The sequence below is a fragment of the Calonectris borealis genome, chromosome 9 (assembly GCF_964195595.1).
Source record: "Calonectris borealis chromosome 9, bCalBor7.hap1.2, whole genome shotgun sequence".
Taxonomy (NCBI): Eukaryota; Metazoa; Chordata; class Aves; order Procellariiformes; family Procellariidae; genus Calonectris; species Calonectris borealis.
In genome coordinates this window covers 2830712-2842467 of record NC_134320.1, presented here as the reverse complement: position 1 = coordinate 2842467, position 11756 = coordinate 2830712, and the positions used below count along the sequence as shown (strand labels likewise).

At 43.9% G+C, this 11756-nt stretch overlaps 1 long non-coding RNA gene across 2 annotated transcripts; it reads right to left on the bottom strand.

Annotated features, from left to right (window-relative positions):
- Positions 1-6458: 6458 nt before the first annotated feature.
- Positions 6459-11689, bottom strand: LOC142085727 (uncharacterized). 2 transcript variants are annotated; one of them, XR_012674798.1, is made up of 3 exons: positions 11099-11689; positions 9074-9238; positions 6459-7940 (listed from the first exon to the last, which is right to left on the bottom strand). It is a non-coding gene; the product is annotated as an uncharacterized LOC142085727 (long non-coding RNA). The 2 variants fall into 2 exon arrangements; XR_012674799.1 differs by lacking the exon at positions 6459-7940 and adding an exon at positions 7978-7995 and having other exon boundaries at positions 11099-11596.
- Between the last annotated feature and the right edge of the window lie 67 nt (positions 11690-11756).

Here is an 11756-nt window from a genome sequence, read left to right as displayed (position 1 = left end):
GCAATCTGGCTCTTGTCACAGCACACTTTCATAAGGATGAAGAAAATAAAGACCCCGTAAAAAGGGAGTGGATTAGGGTGTTTGAGGAATACACATTGCACAGACCAAGTGACCTAGCTGCAGCGTATCCGCAATCCAGAGATTTGATGTCATCAGTTCCCAGGCAGTTCTCTGGTTTAAAAACGCAGCCATCCGTATACCAGACAATTTGTTACCCCTGTTGCCCACCTCAGATGCTGACCACCAAGAAATAACCCGTCAGTTGAAAAGAACTGAAGTAGCGGTAGGTGAACATTGCCTTACGTGTTCATATTCTAAGCATGAAGAAGAACACGAGCATGGCCCTATAGATATCACAAGGGTAAGTCTGAAGAAGAATCTCCAAGAATGGAAATTCTTGGATTACATAGCATATACTAGCTGTCGTATAACAATTCATTTTGGAAGGGCTCTCAGGCTCCAGTCCAGCCTCCTACTCAGAACAGAGTCAACACTGAATTCATACCAGTTTTCTCAGGGCTTTGTCAGTTGGATCATAGAAATCTGCAAGGACAGAGGCTGGCACACCTTTCCCAGTCCCTGTTCCAGTGCTTGACTGGCCTCACGGGGAAACTAATTCCCCTCCCACCGCTTCTATTAAGTAGCAATCTACCCTATTTCAGTTTAGGACAACTTGTCTCTTGTCCTCTGACTATGCACTTAAATAAAGAGAGGTTAGGGAGGAGACAGACAGGCTCTTCAGTACCAGAAAGCAGCTATTAGGGCTGTTCCCGAAACCTTCTCCAGGCTAACTATGATAAAGGCCAGTCCCTCAGCCTCTCCTCTCCTCCTGGGGCAAGAGTTCCAGCCCCTCACCATCATGCTATCCCTCCTCACCAGGATGTCCCAACCTGGATACAACTGTACGGTAAGAGATCCTGTCAAAAACCTTGCCTAAGCCAAGGTAGATGACATCCACTGCTCTTCCCTCATCCAAAGAACTAGTCATCTCATCATTAGAAGGCACTGAGGTTGGTCACACACCCTTGGTTAATCTATGCTGGCTATTCCCAATCACCTTCTCCTTTATGTGCCCAAAAAAGGCATCCCAGAAGACTTGCTCCACAGTCTTCCTCAGAGACCAAATTGAGGCTGACTGCCTTACAATCCCTCAGATCATCCTCCCCACTCTTTTTGTAGATGGATGTAACACCAGCCTTTCCCCAGTCGTCAGGGGTCTCCCCTGATCTCCATGACCTTTCAAAGATGATAGTGGCCTTGCTATGACACCTGCCAGCTCTCTCAGCACACTTGGGTCATCCTCTCTGGTGCCCCAGGCCGTGTGTCAAACTTTCTCAGTAACTGCTGACTCAATCATCCTCCACTACTGGTAGCCCCTCTCCTTGAGCCCTGCCTCTAGGCACAAAGGCCTGGGGACATCTTGTCAGTGAAGACCAAGACAGGGATGGCATTGAGTACCTCAGCCCACACCCCACCTAGCACGAGACTGTTTCAGCCTGTAAAGTTTCCAGCCGGAGTAACTGCAAGGTGTTAGCTGCATTCCTGCCTATCTGTGAGATAGCTGCTCCTCTGCAGCAGCTAAACAGGCACTTGACACTCCCCAGTCAGGCTCAGTCCAAAACCAGGAAGCCTGGGTTCTCCCTGATCATGAAATAGCCCCAGTAGGAAACAGATAGCAGGGGATGTTTGAAGGAAAAACCTCCACTGTCCCTCAGTGGGAAATACTTGTATGCTGCAGGTTGGTTAAGTATCATTCAGGCTGGCTACAATAGCTTCTTCATTAAAAATAAATGTGAAGAGCAATTCTGCAACTTTAGAAATTAAAATGACCACTATTCAGAACATGGGTCACATGCAAAAAGGTTAGAAATCTGCATTCTGGGAACAGAGAGGTTTCAGAAAGACCCCGTCCTGGAAGAGAAAGTTGGCATGCATAATAGCATGGCAATGGGGGTTACTAGAAGCAAAAAGGCATTCTTCAAATAGTTGAAGTTCTGCCCAATACAGGAGTATAGGGGAAAACAGAATTGTAAACTGTTGCAGGTTACCTATAAAAAACAGAGTGAAGAGGCCGAAAAATACTTTTAGGAACAACTTGCTAGAAGTATGAAAACTAGTAAATTCTTTTTCAAATACATGAGGAAGAGAAAGCATGCCAGAGAATCTGGCAAGGAGACAAATCAAGATTAAAGGGATTACTCAGAGACTATACAACCGTTGCAGAAAAAAAAAGTATTTTTTTGTTTTGTTTTACATCTCAATTCAGTGCAAAGGAACTTGAGAAGGTTTCTGTGCCAAAAAAATTATTTGTTATTTGATGAAGGGATACATTGGAGGTTCTGTTTCATCCTGAAGAGTAGGGGATTAAGTTATAGAACAAATCATTAACACTAATACTAACAAGTCACCAGGACCAAACTGTTTTCACTTCAGTGTTATAAGATAATTCAGAGATGAACTAGCTTAAATATCAAGTCTCTTGCTAAAAACTGATATGGCAGGTGGCTATTGCAGTGCCAATTTTTAAGGCAGGCATTAAGGGATTTAATAAAACTATAAACCTGTAAATCCAATATGAATTATGAAGCAAAATAGCAAAAACAAACAAACAAACAAACAAACCAATCCACCACACTACACCAAAAACCCACACTGAACCTAAAACCAGTATTAGTGAACATGTAAATAAATAGGACATACTGGGGAGGAGTTGACACAGGTTTTGTACATAAACTCATGCCGTGCAGATCTAATGGCATTATTTAATAAAGTCAAACATACTCAAGGGAGATTCAATTCATATGATTACTAGGATTTCCAGAGGCCTTTGAGAATGTCACTTATTAGAAGCTCTTGAAACTAAGTTGTCATTGGATGAAAAGGAAGGTCCTGTCATGAATGAACAGTTTTTTAGGAAATAAAGAGTAAAAAATGAATTTTCACAGTGAAACCATTTTACCAGCAAGTCCCATAGGACTCTTGAGCTGGGACATCTTCTGTTCCTTGAGTTGGGACCTATTCTGTTCATCACAACTGTGAAAGATCTGGAAAAGGGACTTAGTAAAAACAATCGCAAGAACACATACATGTTGGACCCTTGAACTGTCTGTTACCAAAAGGAACAAGTTCACAATTCCTCTGCAAAAACATCAGCTCCATTTTCAATAGTGGTCAAAAGCAAACTGAATATTAGTAATGATTACAAAAGTGAACAAAACAGAAGACACATTATGCCACAGAATACCTCTATGGTAAATCTACATCTCTAACACTGTGTGCAGTTCTGGTCTTCCATTGCACTTTGTGCCCCACTCTTGAAAATGAGATATGCATATATGATTTTATATATTCTCTAGTGTATACACATACATATATATACACCCAGAAAGACAGAGAGAGAAAAGAACAGAGTTGATTCAGTGTGTGAAGTGATTTCTATAAAAGAAGCAAATGAATAGTCCTCAGCCTGGAAAAGGGACAGCTGAGGTAGAATGACAGACACCTGCAAAATCAGGAGTGGCATGAAAGGGGTGGCAGGGGATTGACCATTCACCAGCTATTCCAACACAAGCATTATAGGCTTCGGCTGGAACAGGCAGAGGGATGATCTGTTACAAAGAGGTACTTCTCCATACCACACAGCTGAACTGAGGAACTACTTACCACAGGGTACCCTGTGTGCCAAAAGGGTTTGGAAAGCACCTGGACAAAACAATGGAGGAGAAATCTATCCAAGACTATAAAATGCAAAGGTGTTGCTGCCATCTTTGGAGGTCCCCGAGACACAAATTGCTGGAAGCTGGGAGACTATGCGAGGAAAATAACACTATATTCTTACAATATTATTAGTGCTCCCTACATATTTGTCAGTGCCTGCTTTTGGAAGTGGGATACTGGACTTAGTTCTGACAGAGTCATTCTTACAGTCCTATATTGTTAGAATTGTTAAGTTAGATGTTGTCTCAGGGATGCAACAGAAAGCAAAAATTGTCCAGGCAGTTTCTCAAGAAGCCCCCACAATGCAATTCAGTGAAAGAGGAAAAAGGATTTGGAAGCCAAATCCAGTTACAAGAGGACTTTAAACCATGAGAAAACAGTCTCCTGCTATTCAATTTTTCCATGTTCAGTCAACTAGTAATTTGTGTTTATTTTTGGTAAACAGAAGTAGTCAGTAAAAACTAATTCCATCATCAATTTGTATTTCTGTAAGAAACAGCCCAAGGTCATCAATGTTGGTTGATTTGTTAAGTCAGAGGGGTAACTCAGATGTGTAAGAGGCAGATTCTTGTTCCCAGAAAAGTATGTACAGCAGCATTCTCACTAAACCCAAATTAAACTGGAATACGTGCAGAGCTGAACCAGTATTTCTACATTAGCAGTTTGGCTCAGAATCAGCTTGAATATTTAGTGGTAATCCCAGACCATCTCTACTTGCTTTGTGCTGTTCCAAACCAAACTGAAGTGAAAGTCCTGTTCGGGCAAAACTACTGCACTTCTGGAAGCCCAGGTGCTGAACCGACTCACAACTCACACCAGAGATGAGCTGGGGACTCACAAAAATAAGCAGATCTCAGACAAGATACAAAGCCAAAACTGGAGTCGTAGATACTAGAGCCAGAAGTGACTGCTGTGATCATGTCAGACATGCTGTACAACATGAGATCGTCTCGGTAAGATATTCTCTGAATTGCACATTTTAATCAATCATCAAATACTGGCATTACATTGTTAAAAAAAAAGATAACTTCATATTCTTTGTCTGATATAGTGAAATAGTCTGTACTGGTTTCTCAAAAAAGCCTGTCAGAAGACCTCTGAGTGAAGATAAAGTGTTTGTCAGGGGAGTAACTATAAAGTGTCTATTGAAGAAGGCAGTTGTGGGCTTCCAGCTTCAAAAACAAGAAAAAGCGGCAAGGGGATTAACAATCTACTTGTCATCAGGCAGAAGATTTTTCATTACAGAACACCAGAAATGCTTTGGTCAAAGAAAAGCTGCACAGAGGACACATGGATCTAAGAAGTCACCTAGGATCTAGGAAGTCACAGTAATACTTATTTGCCTGGATGGCGAATGAGGCAGTCAAGGAAACAAGTAAGATGAGTGTTTTCCAGCAGTTTTTCTATCCCACTTACAACTAAGACCCAAAGGAGAGAGGTCAGAGTATTTCTGCTTTAATAATAATAATAAAACAAACTGCCAAGCTAAAAACAAGCTATTTTTTGAGAGAGGGGCTCCCTGTGTGAGCTTCTGTAGTACTTCTCAACCTCACAGCTCAGTGGGCAGTTGGGAAGATGACCAGAGGAAGGGAACGATGCTCCTGGAAGCAAAATTCAATGGCCAGCTCTTACACAAATGCAGAATTTGCTCAGCACCACCACCCCCACCCCCCCCCAATCATTACAATTTAATAAGCTGTCCAAATTAATTTTGTGCTCTTGCTATGCGATTTGGAAAGAGTCGTCATCTTGAGCTGGCTAGCACATGTAAGAGCTAGAACAGGAGTAAAGTGGTACTACATCTGAGTTGATAGAGGACCTGAGATTTTCCTGGCATGCACATAAAACAAGAACCCCCAGCCTAAACAAACAACAGTTGATTTTGGATGTATGGTACTATATCTGGGGGCGGTGAGGCGGGGGGGAAAGCTGGAAGAGTTTTAATTTCTTTGTTTGGCAACACCATAAAAAAAGAAACAGCTTCAGTGAGGAGATGGACTGCTGTGAGCTCTATCAACACCCTTCTGCTCCTAACTTGCATGCTGGAAATCTGTGACACTTTTGAAAGGTAAGGTAAACAGATTTTTTACATTAGCCACAATATAAAGTCTACTCACAAAGTTCATGTAAATACCACTACAAGGAAAAAATAACTGAAAAGGGTAATTTCGTAAATACAAAGTAGATCAACACAGAACACCTCTAGCATCTGGTAAAAGTTCTCAGGTCCAGTTCTGGAAAAAAGGAGGAATCCATCTCATCTGACAGAACTTCAGAGTTGCACAGATCAACCCCATGACTTCTGCTTATACCTACACAATTTCATAACAACAGGAGGAACTTGATTACCAAAGATCTAATATGATATGCAAAATGCATGATCGTACTTGATGCTGATTCAAATAGAACAATTATTAGGCCAGGCATGCTCGCACAGCTGGAGAAAAGCTATTGCAGCTACACCCACTAGCCTGTTTCAAATTGGTGAAGTGCTAGGAGAACTAAAGGAGAAAGCTGTGCTGAATAATAAATGCTGGGGAACATGTCCTACAAATTCAGCCTATGAAAATTCCCCTTAAACATATCACCCAAATGAAGTAAGTGAATTGTGGGTGACTGGCTTGTAGAGAACAATAAGCAAAACTTATAACAATAGTGACTTAGTGGGTGGTTTTTGTACTGAGACCCCAGGGACCTTAAAATTGTTGGGGAATATTCATTCTCAAGTCCTTGCGAATCCAAAACAGAAATAGATTCTTGTTTATTTGCTGGGTGTTTCTGAAAAGCAGCAGATAGTTAAACAAAACAAACAAAACACCAAACCAACCAACCAACAAACCCCACACAGTTGCAAAGAACTGGTGGACCTAACAAACATTGTTATAAAACTGTTTGTACAGCATTCTATATTTCAGTGTTCAACAACAGTGTAAGAAACTTTCTGGCTTAGAACTGGGAATTCCTCTGCGCCAGTAAAGATACAAACTGTACTGCACTACTCCACGTCTCAAGCTTGATAATGTAGATGCCTTTTTTTCCCCAGAAAAAGCTACTTGCAAAAATAGACCCAAATAAAAAAGCAGGAATTGGCTGCTTCATATGTGAATGTGTACTTGAATGAAAGGGCCATTGCAGCCACTCCTATAATCTGTAAAAATAGGATGTCCCTAGATGTGGCATTGTAGGCATGAACTTCTCAAATCAAAGATAACTATTCTCAGAGAGAGATCCCGATATGACATTAGTAAGCAACTGGAATACCTTTTAGAAAACGTGGCCACTCTGGAATAACATACGAGAATACTTTTGAACACAGAGGGGAAAAAATTGTTATAATGGGAAAGTCCATTCATGAATATAAAATGAGGCAAAAACAATGGACTGGGGGGTACCAGTATGCTCTGTTTTACCAGGATTCTGAAGCCGTGTCATGGTTGGACCCCCCCCTTGGACGTTTTGAGGGTTACAAAACTAAAAGGACAATCCTACAAGACAAAATGCAGGGAGAGTTAAAAATAAAAAAGGCACAGACAAGTTAATTGATGCGGCTTGTATTGCAGGAGAGGTCCCTGCAGCTGTGTCTCGTTGGGATGGTAACAAGGGTGAGCAGGTAGCCATGGCTCACTTAACAGAAAGGCCCACAGGCTTTGCAGAGTAATGCTAACAATCTTCAGTTCCTTCTGATTGCTTTGTGGCAAAATTCAGTCTTTGTCTTTCTTAGAAGCTGTGGGGAGGTTTGTTGTTTTTCCTTTCTTCTGTAGTTACTGTGATTTCGTATTTATTAGTGTTTGATTTGTTTTGTTAATTCATTAATAACATCAGCCCAGAAAACACAAGCACCCCTGACTGTGTTAGAACTGTTACAATCACTCCAGCCTTATCCTGCCTCTCTTTTCATGATATTCAAAATGTAATGACACAGAGGGAAACATACATCAAGTCAAACAAGCAAGCAATTAGAAGCAAGTTTGCCATTGGCATTTGTCTTCTATTTGTCTGAAGGGAAAAAACCAAACAATCCCCACATCAAAACAACAACAAAAAACCAGTTTCTTCATGTCCAAGCTTTCAGAGGCAGTATATGTGGTGACCAGTATTTTTTCTTCTCAGTTGATAACTTTCCCTTAAAGATGCAGCACTGTAGGAATTACACGCTTTAGGATGCGCCACTTTTGTTGTAGAAGGATCTCTTGACATAGGGAGCTCCTTCATCACCTCATGTTCTATATAATATAAAGAACCATCCATTGAGATCTACATGGTTATTCTGTTCAAGCACTGTAGTAAAGAATCAAAAACTTAAAACTATCACCCAAGGACTTAGGACATTACTGCAGGTATTTGTGTTTGGCAGAGTTCATAGGCTGTATTCTAGCCTAATCTAAATGAAATGTCTAGCTCTTCCCAAACGCAGCCATGGGCAGAATGTTGATAGGAACTGGAAAATGAAATAACATCCCTATTCTACCTTATTCAGATTCATTTTCCACTGAAAAGATAAAGGGATGTAAATCAAAAGATTAGCACGCAAGCTCAGACTGTAAGGGACTGAACTGATCCATGATCACAATCATCTGAGGGTCAGTCAGACAGACAGACAACTCTATTGAAGGGCAGGGATAGGTCTGCAATTGTGGAGTTAACTTAAAAGTGCTCTGTAACCTCCAGAGTGAAGAGAAGGCAGTTGTTTGCTGCTCAACACCAAGAAATTTGGTATGTTGAAACAGCACCAGGTTTGAAATGTTGAACTGATTTTTAGGCACAAGAAAAACACACATAAAAAACTTTTTGCCTGTTCTTTTTTTGTTTGTTTTTTTTTTTTTAGTTTTTTAATTTTTTTTTTTTTAAGTACTATTCGCATTAAGTTTTCTAAATAAATGTCGCATCTGTCCTCTTTTGTACTCTCCCCTTCCCCTTCTAGATCTCTGGAAATACTAGTTCTTCTTCACCAATTTGAAGTAGAGTCTTTGCTATCTACACAGGTCTCTTAAAATGGTCTTCCAAGGCAGGTGGGTTCAGGGACATGAAAGACATGGCATGGAAGTAGAAATAAAACCACAGTGGTTGGAATGTGAGAGGAATCACACATTAAGCCCTTCTTTCTGCCACTCACCCAGCAGGGGAGAGGGGATGGCTACTGAAGGTTACTTCCACTGGCATATGAAATAGTTTATTGAGTGTTTCAGGGCTTGTTCAATATTAAGCACACACCACTGGCTGGAGAGGTAAATGAGCAGTGAGAACACTTGTGCCGCAGGGCTTTTGGTATCAGGGAGCAGCAAAAGTGGCTACTGCACAGGGGAAGGTGAGCCTGGAGCAGCATTTGTCACTGACAAGAAACACAGTCCCACAGTACCTGAACAAGAAGAGCAGAGCAGGTCCAGCAGCAGTAACAGGGGTGAGTCCAGTAGTTGCCAGACATCCACAGCAATGAGGCAGCTCCAAGGTCAAAGCAGGAAGTCAGCAGGCCGGGCACAGTGTAGTTCAGGAAACAGCAAGGTCTTGTCCTTAAAGGCAGCTCCTAAGGCACAGCAGGGAGGGCCCAGATGAAATTTCTCACAGCTTGGCTATTTCTCAGCAGCCCGATCCAAGGTCACACAGCTGCACCACATCAGAGCTGGCCTGATGCACAGGCAGGCGGCCAAACCCCTGAGGGCAGGGGGAAGAGGTTGCAGAGCCTGTTGGTGCACTCAAGACCCTAATACTTAGTCTTACCACTCTGTTTGCCCCAGTGATCACAAACAGCTGAGGACCTAACCCAATCTGTTTGGATAGCGGGACTCATTCTCCAGAATAGCGATGCTGATAAACTAGAAGAAACAATCAACAGAGGTAGGAAAAACTGTATCTGCTTCTTGGACTGCACTATTAGAAATGTGGACCCTCAACTCAAGGGTCTGACTAGAAGAAAAGTCAAATTCAGACAGTCAGCCAGCAATAGTGAAAAAAAAAAAGCACTAAGGGCTTCCTCTGGTCAAAAGGGTATGACCTACTCAGTCTTGCTACTCTTGCCATTTCATATTCAATTATTCAATAATTACCGTAATTTTCAAGACTAAGATTTACTTGCAGTTCTTGAGAGTTTATATCATCTGCCCTGCTAGGCCTGCAGTTGTTCTTAAATGAAATCCAAACCTATTTATTTAGCTCTATCAGGGAATGTAAGACTAGTGCAGGTTAATGCTGTGGATGGGGATATTGAGGTTTGGTCCTCGAACACTACAGATCGCAACTGCTGAATCCAACTCATGCACGATACCCCAAAGGTGTATATTCCAGAAATTAGACAAGACTGGTAAAACTCTTTGGATGTCAGGTGTCAAGTTAGTTCCTTGCACAACAGCCAGAGCAGTGTGAGATACAGTTGGGAGGGGTTGAGATGAGAGCGTACAGGACACTTTCTTTGGAGTTTGGCAGGGGATGTGATACAGGAAAGTGTGTATGAGAATGTGTACTTGGCGGGAAATTGCTTGAATGTTATTTCAGTTTGTTGGCTTGATTCAGCACATAAGATGTTTATGGCAGTAAGCTGGAGAAGGAATTGGGCATTTTACAAGCAATATACATGTAGGCTGAGAGTGAGAATGAAGATGCTGTGCCATGAAATGAAGTCAGGTTAGGGATTGAATGTGTGCAAGGAGTTATGGTCCAGAGATGGCATACTGAGTGTTTGCTGGGAAGTCAAAAGGGAGATGGGGGTGTTGTAGGTATGCATGTTAATACGGGAGGTGCACCGAGTGAACACACAGGGCCTGTACGTGGGATGGGTGAAAACAGTGTCAGGTGGGGAATGAGCTGTAGAGCTTGAAGAGGACCAGAAGTGCTAAATGTGTATTTGGACTCAAGACCCAAGTTCCTATATTTTGTATGCCCACTCATTTTGAGTTGGGCTGGAAAACTGGGGGCTTTCATGAAGAGAACAAGGAACAGAAAGATACAGGTGGAACTCCTTGATTAGTTTAACATGGGCAACTCTAGGTGAACACAGAGAGGGACAAGTGGGAAAAAGGAGAGGTTCTATCAGACAGTTCCCCAAAAGGCCACAGAGAAGCAGGGAGAGGGCTGCCTTGGTGACACTGGCAGGGTTGCAACACAGAATCTGGAGATGTATGGAATGGCGATTTCCCTCAGTGGTGCTTACAGTGGAAATATCAGAAAGTTCCCACCATACGTCCCCAGTGACCTAAAACTTAAGGAAGGCAAAAAATCCCTCCTGCGCCCACATCTTGGTCATACCTGCCCCAAGCCTGTAGATCCACTGCTGTGTTACACATTGTGGTCTCCAGAGCGCAGGTATGGGCAGTGAGAACACTTGTGACAAACGTCTGTCTACACAGCCGTGTGTGGGCAGCTCGTGTCCACTGGAGCATCCAAACCTCACCTGAGAAGGGTGTGCTCTGCAGCTCCTGTGCCAGATCTTCTAAGAACCTCACAGGCCCTGCAGCTCTCTCTCTTTGAAGGTAGACACACCGGACTTGCTCCATGCTGGGCGGAAGGGGGGCCAGCTGGTACCCCGGAGTCTCGAACCCAGACGGAAGCCTGCACTATTTGACAGGCCTGGCTGCAGGCTCCAGGATGGCTTAAGGCAGAGGCGCGGTCCGATTCCTCAGCCTGAGAGGTGAGCGGAAGCGCTCGCCATGACAGGAGCACGAAGCCGTGTCCGTTCCCAGCCACTCTAGAGGCACGGCCGCCCGTGCGGTGGCGGCGCCGAGCGCGGGGAAAGCTTAAGCGCCCAGGGCACGGGGCCGGAGGGGCCCTGCCGGCAACCGACTCCGCCCGCCTGGCGAGGGAGCGGCGGCGGCCCGCCCTCCGCGGAGCAGGCGCGGCGCTGCCGGCGTGGCGACTGCGCTGAGGCGAGGCGAGGCGAGCGCTGCGGCGACCGTTGAGGCGACCGTTGCGGCGCGCGCTCGCCCTCTCCCTCAGGCCGGCGCCGCGCCCAGGCCGAGGGCGGCAGGGCAGCCCCGCTGCCCGCGGCGGCGCGCCCGGGCCCCGCTAGAGGGCGCTGCGCTCCCCCCCCCCGCGCCGCGGGATGGGCCCCC